Below are 20,805 nucleotides of genomic sequence, written 5' to 3' on the forward strand. Positions count from 1 at the left end.
GTCAAACGTGTAGAATCAAGGAGTAGAATGCGCGAGGCAGGTTCTGGGGGCTGGGGCGTGCGGTAGGGACATCAGTGTTGTTGTCAAAGCTGAAAAGGCTCCCCAAATCTGCTGTGCAATGCTATGACTCTGAGTCTCCTGCCTCAGCCTGCTGAGCATACAGCGGCACCATGCCTGGACTGACTCTGTTTGCTCTCTCGTTAATAACTGAAAGAGGGTAGTGGGGCCGTTGCGGGTGTGTGTGAAAATAGTGAAATGTGTTTCTGTGGGAGTGGGACCAGGTGAGGGAACACAAGTGACTTCCTTGGAAGGAGAGCGTGCCAGGTCTCTCTGGGCAAGCATACAAGAAATTGACAGCAATTGCTTGCATTAACATTTGAGCACGTTTCTGCACTGCTGTGAATGTCAACGTGGCCGGTAGGCTTGCAAATGAAAAGCTGAAGAATTCTGGAGCATATGCTGAACTCCAGGCTTATGGCAAGATCCAAATAGTGTTCTAATGTCTTCAGAGGGAACGGGTAACACCTTTGCTTCCCGTATAGCCTATGTTACCCCGCCTCAGTAGTCCTCAAATGTCTTCATGTGCCACGTGCTTTGTGAGCGCTCACCTTCTGTGTGCACCAGGAAGCAAGCACTGCCTCACCTCCCAACAGGGAAGACAGGCCAGCCTTTTAATGTGACCCCTTTGTGTCTCCTCAGCTGTGCAGAAAGAACACCCATTATAAAGCTGGGACTAGAAGTCAGGCTTATGGCATAGTGGCTCCTGCTAAAAGGAAAATGAGACAAGTTAAGTTTAATGGAGTTTATTTGAGTAAAAGGATTGTGAATGGTATAGCATGGAAGAGGGATGCTAGAGAGATGGCTCGGCCACCGAGGGCACTGGCTGCTGTTGCCAGGGACCTGCGTTTGGTTTCCAGCACTCACGGCCACAAACATCTGTTACTCCAGTTCCATGGGATTTAGTGCCCTCATCTGGCCTCCAAGGGCACTACACACACACACACACACACACACACACACACAGTGATCAGATGGACATCGGGGCAAATCACACATACATATAAAATTAACATAAAAATATATGTTTTTAACTGGAGGAAGTTCAAAGAGTGGCTGAACAAAAACGGAGCATTCAGATTTATTATTTATTTATTTTTAAGCCAGGGTTTCTTCGTGTAGACTTGTCTGTCCTGGACTTCTTTTGTAGACCAGGCTGGTCTGGAACTCAAGAGACCGACTGGTCTCTGCCTCCCCAAGTGCTGGGGATTTATTCTTAATTGGTATTAGCTAGGAATCTGCCTTATTTGACTATGGTTAATGGAAGGCCCTTCCTTCTGTCACCTGTCTGCTACTTGACTGTCACTGGCAGAGGCCTGTGCTTTAGATTCTGTTGCTTGGTTGGTTTTGGAATCTTTGTTTCTGTTTCACTTTGAAGCCGAGGGCCTCCCGATGTTGGGGAGGCTGGTCTCAAACTCTTGGCCATGAGAGCTTTTCTCATCTCAGGCCTCCTCTTCGCTGGGACCCTGGGCATGTACCAGTTAGCCAGCCAAGAGGGGGTTTTCAAAGCCAGTTACAAGAACTGCCTCAGAGTTAAGTCTTGCTTTGTTTATATTAGATTTCTAAATGCAGAGAAAAATTCAGACTAGCAGACTCCTTATTTTCTTTAATATAGCCTGAAAGTACACACACACACACACACACACACACACACACACACACACACACACACGGGATGTGGGGTGGGGAGCACCCAGCAGGATTTAATAGATTGCTTGTAGAACAAATTTATTTTATTTGTTTGTTTTGAGCTGGGAATTTTTTGAGAGCACATCAGAGATCAGCTTCCTCATTTCAAAGAAAAGAAGAGACTGGATTCCTCTTGGAAGATGGAGTAAATATGTTTTCCCCTGCCAGTTCTGGTAAATGCAACATTACATTGTCGGTGGATGAAATGACAACAATTTGGCTTAATGATCTTAATTGGCTTTATTTTCCATTCAGGAATTGAGCAAAAACTGTAGTCTGTAAAAAGCCAAACAAAGGGCTGGGAAAGAACAGAAACAAAACCTAAATTGGATTAGCCTAGGGAAAGCCACTTTCCTTATAAGGTGATAATTGGGGACAGGGAGAACACAACCAGGAAACTGCTGATTGGCTTGCACCTCACACTTCTGGAACCTCAGGTTTGGATAAGGAATTAGGCAGAGAGAATTTCATTGTCATTTGAAACTGACCTGTTTGGGACATTTGGCTGCAGTCTCTGATTTCTTGACCCTGATTTCTTGAAAGATTAAATCAATAGCTTAGTTTTAACTTGGTGACGTGAAACATTAGTGTAAGTCAGTCCATTTTGATTATCATCTTGGTGTGTACAGGAACTTCTTCTTAAACAATGGTCCTGGTAACTTTAATTCAGTGATATGTATGTATATTATACACATATATTATGTAAATATTAGTTATTTGTCTTGTTCTTGTAACAAAAATTTCTGACAAAAGCAACTCCAGGAGGTTTGGGCTCACAGTTTGACAGTTTGCAGCCGCCTTGGTAGCAGGAACGTGAGGCCGCTGATTGCATGGTATCTACAGTCAGGACATGAATGCTAGGTACCACTTGCTCTCTTCTTATTATTCAGTCCATACACCCTGTGATGCTGCAGGACTTTGACCATAATCTAGAGGTTGTGAAGCCACACCTTCCTCCTGAACCGACTGTCCATGGAGGGAGGCCACATGGGGAGTGCCTGGCTGCCCGGGTAGTGTCAGTAGGAGCCTACTGGAGCAGGTCAGCTGGAGAGCCTGCTGCCCAGGTTGTCAGCTTGACACAAGCTGGAGCGATGGAGGAAAAGGGAGCTATAATAGAGAAATGTCTCCATACGATTGGCTGGTAAGCAAGCCTACAAGACATTTTCTTGAGCAGTGTTTGATGGGCAGTGCCTGCCATAGCAGGTGGTCCTGGTGTTTAAGAAAGCAAGCTAGGCAAGCCCAAAGGAGTCGTGTTTCTTCAGGGCCTCTGCTTCAGTGATGGAGTGTGTGACCTGAGAGTTACAAGTTGTTTTTGGTTCTGGCGTTCATCACAGAAATAGAAACACTAACTACCACACCTGTTAACAGGATTAAAAAAAAAAAAAAAAAAAAAGCTGGAGACCCAGGAGAGGATGTTTGCAAGTTACAAATCAGACAAAGGACAAATATATAAAATGTCAAGAAATCACAACTTCCATGCTTAAAAAAAATTAGAAAACAGATAAAAGACAGGAACAGACATTTTACAGAGGAAGATATACAGATGGCAAATGAACACATGAGAATTTGTTCAACATTGTTAGCTATTAGAAAAATGCAAATTCAAAGCACAGAATACCCACCCAAAGAACTAAGCCAGTACTGGGGCTGGGGGTGTATCTCTCTCTTTTGGGGGATGGGAGTGATTGCCTAGCAGGCACCTCACCTCTGAGTTTGATCCCCAGCACTGAATAAACTTGGTGTCGTGCCTGTACTCCCAATGCATGGGGTGCAGAGACAGAAAGATCAGGAGTTCAAGGCCAGCCTGGGTTAGAGACCCTTTTGGAACCAGAAATGCTAAGGACACAGAGAGGACACGTGATCAGCCAGGCTTCGCTGACAGGAGTAGGGGAGTGGTACCGGCACGCTCCAGGAACAGCTGTACTCTGAAAAAGGTTGGCTGCTGCTGAAGGAAGTAAACAGGCAACTGAAGTGTGGCCAGCAATGCTGGCCTTGGAAATCGCCTGGCGTGGTGGCGCATGCATTTAATCCCAGCGCTTGGGAAGCAGAGGCCGGTGAATCTCTGTGTATTCAAGGCTAGCCTCATCTACAAAGCGAGCCTAGGACAGCCAGGGTTGTTACACAGAGAAACTCTGTCTTGGAAAAAAAAAAAAAAACTGAGAGAGAGAGAGAGAGAGAGAGAGAGAGGGAGGACTGAAAATGTATGCCCATGTAAAAACCTGCGTGTGGGTATCCAGAGGTGTTACAGAAGATGTAAGTCTGACCGACACAAATCATTGATTAATATGTAACTGTCCAAATATAGTTATTTTATATAAGGTTGAGAAATTTTCCCTTAGACTTACTTCAAGCCTGAAGTGCTGGATTTTCTGCAAAGAGACCTCTCAGGCTTAATAAAGAACATGGAGAAGAGCCTCTGAGCTGTGTCACCTCACAGGCCACAGTGACGAGTTTGGAAGGTGGATAGTAGCCTCCTCCACCGTGGTCTGTGAAAAGAGCAGCGCGGACCAAGATGCACTGAGGGGAGGTGATCTGAAAAGCGGTATAGAATCTGAGTCAGAGGGAGCCTAAGTGGGCATTCCAGCTGGAGGCCGACCTCACCCAGCGCTCATGAGGCCTTAGGTTCAGCTCCCAATGCAGAAAACCAAAACTGCTTTTGAGACAGTCTTACCACAGAGCCCTGGCTAGCCTGGAACTCACTTCCTAGAGCAGGCTGGCCTCTAATCCACAGAATATACCTGCCTCTTCCTCCCCAGGGCTGGGGTTCTAGGTGGATGCTACCACAGCTTGCAAACAAACAAACCCAACAACTTTATTTTTGTTTGTTTATTTGTTTTCTTTTTTGGTTTTCTGAGACAGGGTTTCTCTCTGTAGCCTTGGCTGTCCTGGACTCTCTTTGTAGTCCAGGTTGGCCTTGAACTCACAGAGATCCACCTGTCTCTGCCTCCCATAATGCTGGGATTACAGGTATGTGCTATCATTTTTAATGAGCCGCTAAAGTTTTGTCCTGGGTCCTAGGGCCCCAGAAAGGAAGAAGGAATTGAGACAGAAGATAGAGCTTGAAATCAAGGTCCCTAACCTGCCACTTGAGGATTTTATTTTTCCCCCAGAGCTCAAAGGCACAAGGTTTTTCTCTTATGCGTACGTATGTGTGAGACTGTGTCTCCCGTCGATGTCCCTTCTGATGGTAGTCATTTCTGAAGGGAGAAAACATGACCTCATGAACTTCTGATTCTTGCTCAGGCCTGGCCTCAGGGCATCCAGAATCCCATATAGGGACAACACTGGTGGCAGGGAGCCTTGAAAGCAAAGTGTCCTTCTTTTCCTCTCTGCCATGACTGGGAATCTAGTCACCCAGGTTCTTTTGTCTTTCTAGGGACAGTAGCATATGTGCCATATATATAGACAATGTGTGCTATAAATACAGACAATATGAGCTATACATAGAGACATGGACAATGTGATATACATACAGACAGTATGTGATATACATATAGACAAACGTGATATACACATAGACAATATGTGCTATACATGTAGATAATATGTGATATGCATGTAGACAACACATGATGTACATTTAGACAATGCATGCTATATGTATAGACATAGACAGCATGTGATACATACAGACCATATGCAATATACATATAGATAATATGTGATAAGCATATAGACGATACATGATATACATAGACAATACATGATGCACACATAGACAATGTGTGCTATACATATAGACAAAAGGTGGTATTCATATAGACATATGTGTGCATATGCCTGCCATATGTCAGATATAAGCATAGGGAAAGATGTGAGTATTCTGACCCCTGTGTCTTTGCTGTCTGTAGAATCTGAGGTTCCCTGGTATATGCCATCTGCCCAGTTTGTTGTGTTGTGGGCTGAAGCTCATATCCTCTGTCTCCGTTAGTCAAACAAAGCACTGTTTCCGAGTGCTTTCCTTGTAAGTTATGGGGCCATAACATCGCTTCCCAGCTCTTCTGAGTCCCTTCCTGATTCTTTAGACTCCTGCCCACCAGTGGCCAGTAACACCTTCAATTTCCCCTTAATTGATTAGGTTCTATTGTAAAACCTATCGCCTCCATCAGCAAGCATTTGTTAAAAGCTGTAGTGTGTTGTTCTATGGGCAAAGCATCCCACTAGAGCCATGACAAAACTGTATTAATATGAGGACACAGACATAGATACAGACAATTCCAACTGAAGCCATCTGAGGAACTGTAAATTCGAAAGCCAGTGTCTGAGCGCCGCCTAGTGGTCTCAATGGCACATTGCACCCCTGCATCATTTTTCGAGGAGAAAGGACCTAAATTGTTGAGATAAGACGTTGGCCTAGGGTTTACTTGAATCTCGTTTTCTTCCAGAACCCTTGATGTTGAGGCAGGACATGACATATGAAGACATAAGCTAATTAAAAGATGCTTCTAGCCTCCAAGATCAGGAAAAAAGATATAAATACCAAATACAGAGAGAGGCTGTGTAAGATGGAATAGATTCTGCTGGGTGCCAGGGATTAAAAAAAAAAAAAAAAGGCATCCTTGGCAATTCTTGCTAGTTTGTCCAGAAAAAATGTGAGTTCCAGCAGCAGTTTTTCAGTCAGCACTGACAGAGCCTGATTGCTTAATGATTTATTGCTTGATTACCCAGTAGCCTAGAGAAAACCCCTCTGGTAAGTCACTTCTTCAATTTGGTGACAAGTAACCAACCTTCAGGAATGATATATTTCCTTCTAAGTCCCTTGAAAAATACAAGATTTTTTTCCTCTGTGTGTATATGTGTGTGGTGTTTGTGCACATGTGGGCAGGTACAGAAGCGCGCGCGCGCGTGTGTGTGTGTGTGTGTGTGTGTGTGTGTGTCTGTCTGTCTGTCTGTCTCTCTGTCTTTGTAGGTAGGTAGGTACATGGGGAGATCAGGTTTCCTCTTCTGTCTAGCTCTATTGCATTCCTTTGATGCAATGTCTCTGTGAACCTGGGGCTCTCATTTTCTGGCTGGGTGGCCAACAAGCCCTAGTGATTCTATTGTCTGTCCCCTACTTGCGGTTATAGGACTGTGTGAGGCCATTATACCAGTGCTGGCATCCACACTAAGGTCTTTATGATTGCGCAGAAAGTGTTCTTAACCTCTGAGCCATCTCTCCAGCCCCTCTCTTTTCTTTTAAACTGGCTTATTTGTTGCCTTATTTTAGTGCCGGGGATCAAACGCAGGGCTTCATGTTGAGATTTCATTGACTAGGTCAGTTCTTATGGTATAGGAGACATGGTGGTTTGAATAGGAACGACCCCCATAGGCCTATATTTTTGAATGCTTAGTCATCAGGGAGTGGCACTATTTAAAAAAGAGTAGAAGCTGTGGTCCTTTATCAGAGGAAGTATATCACTAGAGGTGGGTTTTGAGTCTTCAAAAGCCCGTGCCAGGCCCAGTCAGTGTGTGTGTGTGTGTGTGTGTGTGTGTGTGAGATTGTCGTTCCCCCCACCATCACCATCTCCATCTCCCCACCCCCTCTCTGCCTGAGGATCAGGATGTAGCTCTCAACCACGTATCCAGCACCATGCCCACCTTCTCACTGCTATGCTCTCTACCATAATGTCAATGGACTAAGCCTCTGAAACTGTAAGCAAGCCCCCAGTTAAATGTTGCCTTTTATAGGAATTGCTTTGGTCATGGTGTCTCTTCACAGCAACAGAGTAGTGACTAGGACAAGTAGCAAGACTGTTTAATTTTCATTAACATCCTAAAAGCCTGCAGAAGCTATAATTGATCTGGGCCTTTTTTTTTTTTTTTTTTAAGTTGAAACATTTTTACTTAAATCTGTCAGATAACTTCCCTTGTTCTCAAACCATAAGGTGTGAATACATTCAACAAGAACATATGATCTCACTGCCGTGACTCACAGAGTAACCGTCAGATGGATGCGGATTAGATGGTTAGGTCCTTCCAGGGTTACAGTCAGCAGACATCACAAACCTTTTGCAGCTATGCAAACAAAACAGTGTTAACCTGGCTTGAACTTGAGAACTTCATTTGTTCAGATCTTCCATTTCTGTGTGACTTCCTGGTTGGTTGGGAGTGACTTCTCCTTCATAGATCTGGACATAGTTTCCTTGTTGGCTCGTGAAGAAAGGCACTTCCCTCCTGGGTCTTCAGCCCCAACCAGGGTTCCATACAGCATGGTCCCTTTGTCAGACCAATCTGGATCTCCTGAGTAATGCTGCTCTTAGTGCAGAGGATTCACAAGCTTGGCTCTGGAGGATGTGGCTCCCCATCCTCTCCCAGCTCTCTGGAGGATGCTGCTTCCCACACTGCCTCAGCTCCCTGGAGGAGGATGCTCCCCACCCTGTCCCAGCTCCTGGAGGAGGATGCTCCTCACCCTGTCCCAGCTCCTGGAGGAGGATGCTCCTCATCCTGTCCCAGCTCCTGGAGGAGGATGCTCCTCACCCTGTCCCAGCTCCTGGAGGAGGATGCTCCCCACCCTGTCCTAGCTTCTGCATGAGCTGGAGCATCACCTCTGTTATGGTCTAGAGAGGTACTTGGACCTTCTGTTTATTTGCTGGCTGTAGTGATGACAGCCATAAGAGCAGCTCCCCCTTTTCTCCTCTTATATCTTCTAACATCAGGGCCATAGGGGCCATGGACAGGTAGTCCCTCAGACTGGACTTCCTGATGATTGAGCCTGCACTCAAGCACTGTGGGCCATCTCCTGTCAGCTCTCCTTCTCTAGGTGTTGGATTCCATGGGTACAAATGCTAGAGGGTTCCCAGCAGGCCAGTAGTTTCTCTGTCTCTTCCTTCCTTCCTTCCTTCCTTCCTTCCAGAGAGGGTCTTGTTATATATCCCTGGTCACCCTGGTATTCACTATGTAGCCCAGGCTGGCCTCAAACTCATAGGTGCCTAAATGCTTGGATTTCAGGTGTTCCATATCATGCTCAACCTCACAGTTCTTTAAAAACTATAATGATGAGAGACTTGATCCCTATGAGCATATAAAGGGGGAGGAAGTCCCCCTCAGACACAGTCATAGGGGAGGGGAGTAAGGGGAAAATGGGAGGGAGGGAAGAATGGGAGGATACAAGGGATGGGATAACCATTGAGATGTAACAAGAATAAATTAACAAAAAAAGACCAAAAAAAAAAAAAAAAAAAAAGAAAAGAAACCAACCAAACAAAAAAAAAAACCTTATAATGATGGAAACCTCTGTCTAACTCTTCTCTACCAGGACCTTTTTCCTGGTCCTCAACACATGTATGCATGCACACAGCAACACACACACACACACACACACACACACACACACACACACACACACACACACACACCTCTACCTTAAGTCTCTCCTCTGAACAGCCCTTACATTTTGGCCAGTCTGAGTCACATGGATGTTGCTATGTGCCCATACTCACTAATGGCCTCTGATAGTTGGGACTTTTAATTTGATAGGAAGCTGCATAGTGTTTTGAAAGTGATACAGACCTAAAAACACAGGGAAGTGGGCTGTGTCATTGTCTCTGCCACAAACTAGGTGGCTTTGGGTAAGTCCTTCAACATCTTTGGACCTCAGTTTTCCTTAATAATGAAAGAACCAGACTAATTAATTTAAACTTTTTTAACCCATAAAATTATCTTTATAAAACTCAGTCTACTTTGGACTAATATGTGGTTTTAACTTTATTAGCAGTTTTTGTTTTGTTTGGAGACAGTGTTACTATGTTGTCCAGCCTGACCTCAAACATTGAGTTCAAGTAATCCTCCTGTCTCAGATTCCCAAATAGTGGGGACTACAGATACCTCTGATCCAACTTGAGTTTGTCTGTGTGTGTGTGCATGTGTGCATGTGTGTGTGTGTGTGTGTGTGTGTGTGTGTGTGTGTGTATCTGTGTATGTGCATGTGTGTGGTAGGGGGTGGGGTGGTATGTATGTCTGGCATGTGTGTTTATGTCTATAGGTGGGTCTATGGTGTGTGTGTATGTATGTGTGCATCTGTGTGGTGGGGGATGGTATGTATGTATGTCTGGCATATGTATATGTCCGTAGGTGGGTCTATGGTGTGTGTGCATGTGCATGTGTGTGTGGTGGGGGATGGTATGTATGTATGTGGTGTGTGTATATATCTGTAGGTGAGTCTATGGTGTGTGTGTGTGTGTGTGTGTGTGTGTGTGTGTATTTCCTTCATCAACTCTTTGGTAGCTTCTCTTGGGCTGATCCACGGGAGAAAAGATGATTCAAAGAGCCAGCTAGGTATAGTGGCTCATGCCTGTAATCCCAGCACTTGGGAGGCTGAGAGCAAAGGATCAGGAGTTCAAGACCGCCCTTGGCTATATAGCAAAGTTGAGACCAGATTGGCTTATATATGAGATACTCATTCAAACAATAAAAACCAAATAAAACAACAACAACAAATCCAAAGAGGTAGGTGAACTAAGGGTAAGCTGGATAAAATTGCTTAGCTCATGGGAACCACAAAGGAGAGTGATACTGGGGAGAGGGGAAAGAGAGGGCAGAGAGAGGGGAAAGAGAGGACAATGGCTCCAAATGAGAAAACACAAGTGTTATCCAGCCATTTCTTCCAGAATAAAACCTGCATTGTGGAGGAGGGCACAGGGGCTCCTGAAACTCACAAAGCTCACAGGGCCCCTATCTGGGTCATGCAGTAAGTGGCTCTAGGTAGAGGAGGCTTTGTGGTGTAGTGCAGATATACCCAGCCAGCCACTCACAGTCCCACCCAGATGGAGCAGGGCGGGACCCGGGTGCCTCCTGTGGTGTGTTGCATGAGGAGCACTCATGTTGGAGCACTCATGTTGTCCTTCCTGCCAACCACAGAAGAGCTGAGGGGAACAGGAAACATCTCCAGGAGTAGGAGAGTGGTGCCGGGTCATTTATCCTCCCAGGGCCCAGAGCTCTGTGTTCCAGTTTTGATCATCCATCTTTATCAACCAATCACATTTCAGAGCAATGGGCTCTTTTCTTCTTCAAGTAGAAAGTCACTGTTGACCAACAAAATAATTTCCTCGGTATGGTTTCTTATAGCACTTTCCAGGAGTGACACTGGTCCCCAGTGAACTGGGCCCTCCCATCATAATCATTGTCAACTAAATGTCCTATAAGCTTGCCTACAGGCCAGTCTTATGGACGTATTTTTGAAATTAAGATTTCCTTTCCCCAGATATGTCTAGGTTTGTGTCAAGTTGACAAAGCCAACTGGCACCGTAGGGCTCACTTGGAACAGGGATTTTTTTTTTTTTTTTTTTTTTTTTTTTTTTGAGACAGGGTCTCTCTGTGTAGCCTTGGCTGTCCTGGACTCGCTTTGTAGACCAGGCTTGCCTTGAACTCACAGCGACTCACCTGCCTCTGCCTCCCTTAAAAACATGCGCCACCACTGCCCAGCTGATTGTCCTCTTTTGTATGGCAGGGCTGTGTGTTTGATGATCAAGCTAATCACTGCATTTCCACATAAAGATGGTAGCCTGAGGCAGGACAGGTGCCACAGTGAATCATTTTTTATTTTGTTTTGAGTCAATGGGTGTTTTACTGTGTAGCCCTAGCTGTCCTAGAACTCACTCTGTAGACCAGGCTAGCCTCATACTTAGAGATCTGCCTGCCTCTGCCTCTCAAGTGCTGAGATTAAAGGTGTGTGCCACCACCTCCCGGCACCACAGTGAATCTTAACAGTGTAAATTCACTGAAAGAAAAAAAAAAAAGAAAAAAAAATTCACTGAAAGAATTCATCCAGGGATGGAGTGACAGCTCAGTGGTTAAGAACACTGGCTGCTTTTCCAGAGGACTAGGGATCGATTCCTAGCTCCCACATAGTGGATCAAACCATCGGAAAAACCATCCCCAGAGGACAGCATCCCCCTTTCTGGCTTCTGTGAGAATCAGACATACATGTGGTGCACAGATGTGCATGCAGACAAAGCATATATATACATAAAATAAATTTTTAAAAACTACATCCACACATATCACCAAAAATAGTAAAAGTTATAAGTGATTCGGGAAGAGAGGCCAACCTGTTTCCTCTCTTGAAACAAAGGAAATAAATATGCATGTTGGCAAGTGTTGATGTTTTCCCAGGAAGATGTCTCTTAGCCACAAGGTGGCTCAGTGGATGAAGGTGCTCATCATTAAGGCTGTGCCAACCTGCATTAGATACCCAGGATACTTAGAATAGAATTGTCCTCTTACCCCGTTACAACCTACATGCCATCATATGTCTACATGCGCGCACACACACACACACACACACACACGTATATATAAGATGTAGAGATGGCTCAGTGGGTAATGCGTATAAGAACAAAGAACTTAATTTGGATCACCTGCACATATGGACAAAGCCAAGTATAGTGTGACACATGTGTGTAACCCTAGCTAGGGATGGTGGAGAGAGGTTGGGCAAGTGTTCATTCGGTTTTGTTTTTAATAAGAGGTTTAGGGGCTAGAGAGATGGTTAGGTGTTTTTAATAAGAGGTTTAGGGGCTAGAGAGATGGTTAGGTGGTTAAGAGCACTGCCTTTAGCCAGGCTACAGTAGCATATGCCTTTAACTCCAGAACCCAGGAGGCAGAGGCAGGGGGATCTCTGTTAGTTCAAGGCCAGCCTGGGTTCTAGGACAGCCAGGGTTACACAGAGAAATCCTAGCTCAAAAGAAACAACCGAACACTAGCTGTTCTTTCATATTTCCACCTCCCCTGCAGCAGCTCATAACCATCCATAAAGCCAGTTCCGTGAGCTCTGATTCTCTCTTCTATCCCCCATGGGCACTGCACATATGTAGCACACAGTCACATGCAGGCAAAATACCCACACACATGAAACAATTCTTTTAACTAAAGAAAAAAAGAAAGGATGATGAAAAGAACCTGTGTTCGTGTCAGCCAAGTTACCAAGGAAAATCAGAATTACCTGGCAAATTGGTGCCCTTGAAACTGCTGGGTTTTTATGGTTATTCGATAAATTCTGACTGCGTAGAAAGACACAAGCATTTTTGTCTGCTTCTCATCCTAAGGACTCTTGTAAAGGTATTGGCAGAGCAACAAAAGAGAAAACACTTATGAAATGGCTGTCTCAGCAATGGAAGGTGCCGTTCCGGAGGGGGCCAGCTGGAGAGCGAGTGGATGTGAACATTCATGCTCAACCTTTAACGTGTGTGTGTGTGTGTGTGTGTGTGTGTGTGTGTGTGTGTTCACACTGCTTTCTCATCTGAATCCCTTTCATATGAATAATGTTAACAGGGACACATCGCTAAAGCTGCATTTGTTAAATGCTGTGTTCCTGGAACAGCAACAAAGAACAAACTACCTGTTCATTACTTTCCCATTGCTGTGACAAAACACCTGATGAAAACAACTTAATGAAGGAAGGGTTAGCTTTGACTCTGGCTCAAGCAGACAGTTCATCCTGGTGAGGAAAGCAGAGCAGAGGCAGGAGAACGAGGCAGCTGGTCACATCTCGCCCACAGTCAAGAGGCGGAGAGCGATGAATGCTGATGCTGTTTGCTTTTTCATTTTATCCAGTCTAGGACTCCAGCCCGCGGGACAGTGCTGCACATACTCAAGGCAAGTCTTCCCTCTTGGGTTAGGCCTTTCTGGAAATAAGTTCATAGGTATTTCCAGAGCTGTGGCCCTTGGCAATTCTAAATACAGTTGAGGTTGAGGTAGTGTGTGTGTGTGTGTGTGTGTGTGTGTGTGTGTGTGTGTGTGTGTGTTTCCCTTTTGGGAAGATATCTGAACATGGATGTGGAAATTGACTAAAACGTCAAAGCTGAATTTCAATCCCCAATGCGTCATTTGTGAGGGAAAGCCGTCAGAGGCATCCAGAATACAATTACCTACCAGCTTGCTATCTGTGGAACCACCATGCTTTTAAGAGGATGGAAATTTATGGAAACATTGCAAGATCCCATTGAGGTCAAAGGGTTTTGAAATTGGCCATGAATGATTACTAATGCTCCTAAGAGTGTGAGGGAACAGTTTCTGCGTCAAGGAATCCATCTGGATGGAAACTGCAGGCTCCCAAGGGATCCATCTGGATGGAAACTGCAGGCTCCCAAGGGTAGGCCAGATATTGCCACAACACTGGGGCACCTGAACCTAGTGGTCAAGCCCTCAGATCCCTGATTTCTGTTTCAGAACACAGACAAAGCTCAGCGTGCCTGGCCAAGGTCACTGACAGTTTATCTGCCTCTGCCAGTTCTCTGATTGTTGGGCAACCTACCTACAAGTTGAAAAACTTCATGGGAAGATATCACAGGCTCAGTGTTTGTGCCCCACGCCATAGTTCCCAAATTCACACACTGAAGCCCCAACTCCTATCGTGGCTATATGTGGAGACAGGAAGTCATTAAAGTCAAATGCAATTGTGAGGGTGGTACTCGGAATTCATTGAGTTAGTGCCCTTATAACAGTGGTTCTCAACTTTTCTAATGCTGTGGCCCTTCAATACCATTCCTCATGTCGTAGTGACCCCCCCAACCATAAAATTATTTTGTTGCCACTTTATAGCTGTAATTTTGCTAATATTATGAATCATAATATAAGTATATGTGTTTTCCAATGGTTGTTGGCAACCCCTGTGAAAGGAATGTTTGACCCCCAAATGGTTCACAACCCACACAGGTTGAGAACTGTCGCCTTAAAAAAACAGACACAAGAGAATTCATTCATCTCTCTTTCTACCACATGAGGACTCAGGGTGAGAGAAAGTGGCCATCTGCAAGCCAGAAAAAGCGCCCTCGCCAGGAGACAGATTAGCTTGAGCCTCACTCTCTCAGACTTCCTATTGCACAAAACATATTTCTGATATTTATGCTGCCATAGGCTTCACACTGGGGGCTATGAACTCCTGGGTTATGCAAAAGCATTCCAAGGAAAGGGCTTAGATGGTTTTAAAGCGTTTGATTTCTATCCACTCTCTTTCCTAAAACTGATCTGCCTCAGAGCATGACTGATGGATGGACAAATGGCTTCCTCTTTCCTCCAGCCCTTTCATATGTACTCAGGAGAGTGTCCCTATTTCCCCAGAGAAAGGTACCTCTCCTGCCCAACTGGTGGTGTTCCGCTGTCTCTGGATGCTCTTTGAAATATCCCTGTAGGCGTTGACAAGTCAGGGCTCTTGCCACTGAGTATGAATCTCTTGGCAACTTTTGTGTCTTTGTTTTTTCAGGTCAATATGATGTCATGATGTATGTCATTTAAAAGTAATGCTTATGATAAATCAGTGCTCAACCTAGTCAATATACATTTTTATAGCAAGATGTTGGTTTGGACTAACCTTCTGCATTAGGCCCAAGAGGCCAAACCAGTGTGAAATCCACTCAAGTGACAGTTCTTTGGTACCTCTCTCTAATTTACTTATCTGGCATTCCAGGAAGTCAACAGAGAATGAGAACCAAGAGCTGCGTCTATAAGCAGGGCAGTTTAACCAGCATAAGAAGAACTTCCACTTGCTCTAACCTTGGCCAAGAGAGTAACTTTTAAATAACTAATATGCTCCTTGCTCTTTCTTTTGCTTTTCCCTTCCATATTCATCCTACCCCTACTCTAAATAAAATAAAATAAGCAATAAAATGTAGCTAAGAGAGTCTTTAATTTAACCATTTGACATTTATATGTAGTGCAAGATTCTTTTTACCAGGCAACTTTTTAAAAAAATCATTTTACAGGCTTTTAGTGTACAGTCCAGGAGTTTAAGGAATTGAACTGCATTGTTATGGTATAGCAGCGTATACTTAATTTTGCACAACAGTTTAACATATTAATTATACATAATAATGGGCTTGATTTTGACATGTATATATGTTGGGCATATTCACCATCTATTATCCTCTCTTACCTCATATTATTTTTAATGATCACTTCTCTATTCCCAATGAATCCCCCTGCTACTTCTTATGTGACTCGATGAGTTTAGTTAAGGCTATTTCTTTTTGTTGTTGTTGTTGTTTTTGTTTTTGTTTTGTTTTGTTTTTGTTTTTCAAGCCAGGGTTTCTCTGTGTTAACCTTGGCTTTCCTGGACTCACTTTGCAGACCAGGCTGGCCTTGAACTCACAGCAATCTGCCTGCTTCTGCCTCCTGAGTGCTGGGATTAAAGGCATGTGCCACCACACCCGGCAATTAAGACTATTTCTTTCTTTTTCTTTTCTTTTCTTTTTTTTTAAATTAAGGCTATTTCTATGAGCATGGGTGAAGGGTTATTCACAGGCACATAGAACATCTTACCTGTGGCCACACCACAGAAGGAAATGCTATAATGAAGTCACTTCTACTCTCACCTATTTATGTGACCACATAGTCTCATAACTTCTGCCTATAAAGAAAAACAAATGTTAAGGATAAATGTTAAGGATAAATAAGGATAAAGGATGTTGAACTCTGTGTCTTTCTTGCAGTAAAGAACACTCACATGTAGATATATGAATTAATAATGGAGGGATATGAGAATGGTCCCATTTATTCACATGGACTTCACATGAATTCCAGACCACATGTATGCTGGTACTTCTCTAGTTCCCTCTGGAACTGGACTCTGTGTTAGTTGCGCTCTTTAGAGGAAGAGAACTGATGAGGTATTAGAATGACTTATCTAGTACAGTCTAGGTAGTCCAACAATGGCTGTCTCCCACGGGAGAGCCCAAGGATCTGGCAGTTTCTTAGTCTGAAAATCTCCTCGATGTTTGATGCCCATCGCCATTCTGAGACTCAGTATAAAAGACACCCACAGGAAAGCCTTCACCAGATGCCAGTGTCACGTCCTTGGACTTCCCAATCTCTAGAGCAGAGAGCTCAGTAATAGTCTTGATGAAAGTCCCAGTTGTGTGATCCATGTATAGCAAGTGGCCTCTTCCCTTCGTCTCAAGCTACTGACAACACCTAAGAATGCTTGCTTGTTGCTGCCGCTGTTGTAATTGTTTTGTTTTTTGTGTGTACGTTTTTGTTGTTGCTGCTGTTTTGTTTGTTTTTGAGACAGTGTTTCATGTAACCCAGATTGGTCCTGAACTCTTTGTCTCCTGCCTCGGCTTCCTGAATGGTGGAATTACAGGAATGGTTGGCCAGTGGTATGTATAAATGAACACTGTGCTGGCGTTGACTGGCTGTGTTTATACTAGAAGAGATCATGCATTGAAGGATTGGGACCTTAGCATGGTGATGTTGAAAGCTGACAGGGCCTTTGCAAAGTGGGCTCAGTAAGCCCATTGGATCCTTGGGGGTGCTGGAAGAAATGAAAGGTACATGGGACACTGGTTAGTTGTTGTGAAAGAATTGTTATAAATGGGAATAACTGGCCGTTCTCCCTCCCTGGCTTCCCGTCTCACCATGCAATCTTCCTGTATTCTGCGCTTTCCTCTGTGACATTGTCCTTATCAGGGCCTAGCTGATGCCAGTGCCATAGCCTGAATCTCCAGCACTGTGAGCTACAGAAGCCTCTTTCCTCTCTTCACCACCTAGCTTCCGGCATTTGATTATCACAACAGAAAATGAACTCACACTTCTATGCTAGTCAATGGGACAGGCCAGAGAAAGCAACTTCGTGACTCTTAGACTCGTAAAAAAAAAAAAAAAAAAAAAAAAAAAATCATTCTTTCCTCTGTCATTGGACTTGTTTACCCTAAAATTGGTCCTTAAATGGAATCTTGAGGATAGGTTGAGAACTCATCTCATTTGTGGAAAGAGCTTGCTGATTACAGTCAACAATCATCATGTAAGTTGTAGGCTTGAGTCTGTTCCCTTTGTAGACTAGCTTGGTCTAAATTGTGCTGCAGGTTTACCTTCTGAGTCCTGGGAAATTCTCCTTGTCTCACCCATTGAAATGATGACACTTCGTCTACTGCAGGCTTATCTATGTACATGGTCCTAAGACAGAAATATATTTTTTTCAAATGTGTACTAGAAAGCAGGAAAAAATAGAATTTTGCTATATATTTATCAACACTGAATTCTGAGACATTTATTTTTATCTTACAGTTTGGGTCTTTAGGATTCTGAGTGCCAGGGCTTGGGAGAGGGCTCAGCAAGCATGAGGACCTGAGTTCAGGTCTCCTGAATCCATGTTAAAAGTCGAGCATGCTGATGTGGGCTCTGTAGGCCCTGTGCTGGAGGTGTGGGGAAGATACTAGAGACCACAAGGGTCGCTGGCTGTCAGCCTCGCTCCAGGGTCTGTGAGAGACTCTGTCACAGGAGGGTAAACTGGAGAGTGATAGAGCAGTGCACCTGATGTCCTCTGCTGTCCTCAGCATATGCCTAGGGCATGTGACCTCATCCATACATGCACATCACACAGAAATGCATGCAAACAGGCATGCACACATGTACATACACATGCGTGCACATGCACATCCTGCACCTCACACACACACACACACACACACACACACACACACACACACACATGCACACATGCACCAAAATGCATACACACAAGAAGTAGAAAATATACAGGTGAGAAATTCTAGAAAGCTTAGAAATTTACAATCCTTTTGTGAACAGTCAATTTACTGTCTGGCTTTCATTATTTGACCAATAATAATGTTTTTTAAATTTAATTTCCTGGTTATCTCAGCCAGCAGCCACAATATCTCACTACATGCTTCCCCTCTCCAAACTGTTTAGAAGGAAGTTGGGGAAGAAATGTTTTATATTGACAAGACTGAGTACCGTCATCATCTCCATTGTCGTCGTCGTTGTCATCATCATCATCATTAGGGACTGAGTGCAGAGAGAGAGAGAGAGAGAGAGAGAGAGACCCCGCAGTTTTACCCTCTACACCATTTCAACAGCCCTATTTTAACTTTTTAATAACTATCTTAAACACAAGCTCTTTGTTCCAGTGTGCTTCCTTAGGGGGAGCCTGAAGTAAGGTGGGCCTGGAGTATAGAGCTGTTTTCCTCTATCTTTCTGCATCTATTAAGTGAGCCTAAAAGTATCCTCTATGTCATGGATTTGTGCTGATAATTAAAGGAGACCCAAGTTCATGGAAGTAAGGAAAAGAAAGGGCTAGTGGCCATTTCTAACTAAATGTGACCTTCCATCAAGCTCCCACCTGACAAATGACTCAGTTAAAGGAGTCTGTGTGTGTACCGCAATGACTCAGCAACTGCTAGAAAATTGCAGTTCCTAGTTACTAAAGAATTGGTTCTACAGTTCAACCCTTCCACTGAAAAACAGTTTTAAAATCTTAGATTGGCTCAGAGAGATAGCTTAGCAGCTACTTGCCGTTAAGTTTGACATCCTGAGTTGGATCTCCAGAATCTGCATAGTGGAAGGTAAGAACTACCACCTGCAAGCTGTCCTCTGACCTCTACACAATCCATGGTGTACACGCGCGCACACACACATACACACGCACACACCCCACGTCACACATGTGCATACACACATGTAAATAAGTGTGTGAAAAATTAAAATACAGGAATTGAAACAGGAATAATGTTTGTTTGGCACTGTGGCTTGGACAATTAGCAGGATACTAATACTGAATTGGCAGACAGTCAACATAACCAGTCCTGAGTGGACAGTAGTTTGGCTTAAGGTTTTTCAGCTTTGTATTTGAAATGATATTTGCTGTTTCTTTTCTTTTCTTCTTTTTAAATAGATGTATTCGTTTTTATTTTATGTGCATGAGTGTTTTGCCTACATGTATGTAGGTGCTCCATGTGTGCACCTGATGCCTTCAGAGGCCAGAAGAGGGCGCTGGTTCCTTTGGAACTAGAGTTGAGACATGTTGGGACTGTTGAGACATATATGTGCTGGGAACTGAACCTGGGTCCTCTGGAGGATCGGACAATGCTCTTGACTTCTAAGCCATCTCTCCAGCACCTGATTGCAATTTTTTTTTTCAGGGTTAGGGTAAAACTCTAAGATGCTGAGTAAAAGTAGCAAACCACAACTCCCAGCCATCTGTGCAATCACAAGGAAACAGCTAACACTGGGTAATAGACTATGTTGCTCAGTACGGTGTGGGGCACTAGAGAGATGGCTGAAGCTTAGACATTTTGTAGCATAAGGATAGCCACATAAACCACTCATACATCAAACTCGGGCAGATACGGATGCTTTATTGAATGCAACACCCCAAGACTGGCCAGAACTGTGACATCAGCCTGTTTCTAAGGCAGGCCTTTTATAAGAAAAAAACAAAACAAGGGGAGGGCAGCGTTATATCATTTTGACTATCTACACACAAAAATAACCGGATTTTGTTCCAAGTACATTGTAACCAGGTGGCTAGACAAAGCATTCTAAGCTGATTGGCTGAGATATAGGTTTGGGGACTTTGCAGCTCTCCACTGGTCCGGGAGAAAAGAACATAGTAGAGTGTTGTGGTTTTGTTGAAGTAGAACATGCATCATTACTTCAGGCAGAACTTTAAACAGTGTTGAACTGTAAGTAAGAGGCTGTTCAAGCTCCCTGAGAATCTGAATTTAATTTCACCTTATGATCAAAGAGGAGACTTAGAAACAAAATGGCTCCTGTCATGTGAGGAGCTATGGTTATGTTGAGACTAAAGTAGGTCTCAATGAAGAGGCCATAGAGTTTAAGCAGGTTACAACATAAAGTGTGATGTAAGTGTCTTGTTTAGGGCTGAGCCCTCATCCGTCACTTATTCTCGGCATCTTGGGAAGCCATGAGTCTCCTCTATATTCACAATCATTCTATGAAAATAGAAGATTCTCTGATTAGGATTAGGAGCAACCTTTGCTTAAGGGTATAAAATATAAAACACTTAATAAATTTTACTGTCATCCTTGCGTAGGGGTCCATGTCAATCTACTCTGTGTTATTACAAATTTTAGTATATATGCTATAAAAGCGAGCATGGACTTGCTATAGTCAGCATAATTGTTGACTTGACATGGTCCAAAATTACATTACATTAATTAAAAAGTGAAGCATTTCCTCACGGACCAATTTTTAATTAATGTAAGAGTGCCCTGTCCACTGTGGGTGGTGCCATTCCCTAGTCAGGTGGCTCTTGGATGTATAAAGAGGCATTCTGAGGACATGCATGAGCCAGCCAGCAAGCAGTGCTCCTCCATGGTTTGTGCTGTG

At 43.9% G+C, this 20,805-nt stretch overlaps 1 non-coding gene across 1 annotated transcript; it reads right to left on the reverse strand.

Annotated features, from left to right (window-relative positions):
• Positions 1 to 20,464: 20,464 nt before the first annotated feature.
• Positions 20,465 to 20,573, reverse strand: LOC127187338 (U6 spliceosomal RNA). Its single transcript, XR_007830483.1, has one exon. It is a non-coding gene; the product is annotated as a U6 spliceosomal RNA (small nuclear RNA).
• Positions 20,574 to 20,805: the final 232 nt, after the last annotated feature.

Source organism: Acomys russatus, chromosome 3, assembly GCF_903995435.1.
Source record: "Acomys russatus chromosome 3, mAcoRus1.1, whole genome shotgun sequence".
NCBI lineage: Eukaryota > Metazoa > Chordata > Mammalia > Rodentia > Muridae > Acomys > Acomys russatus.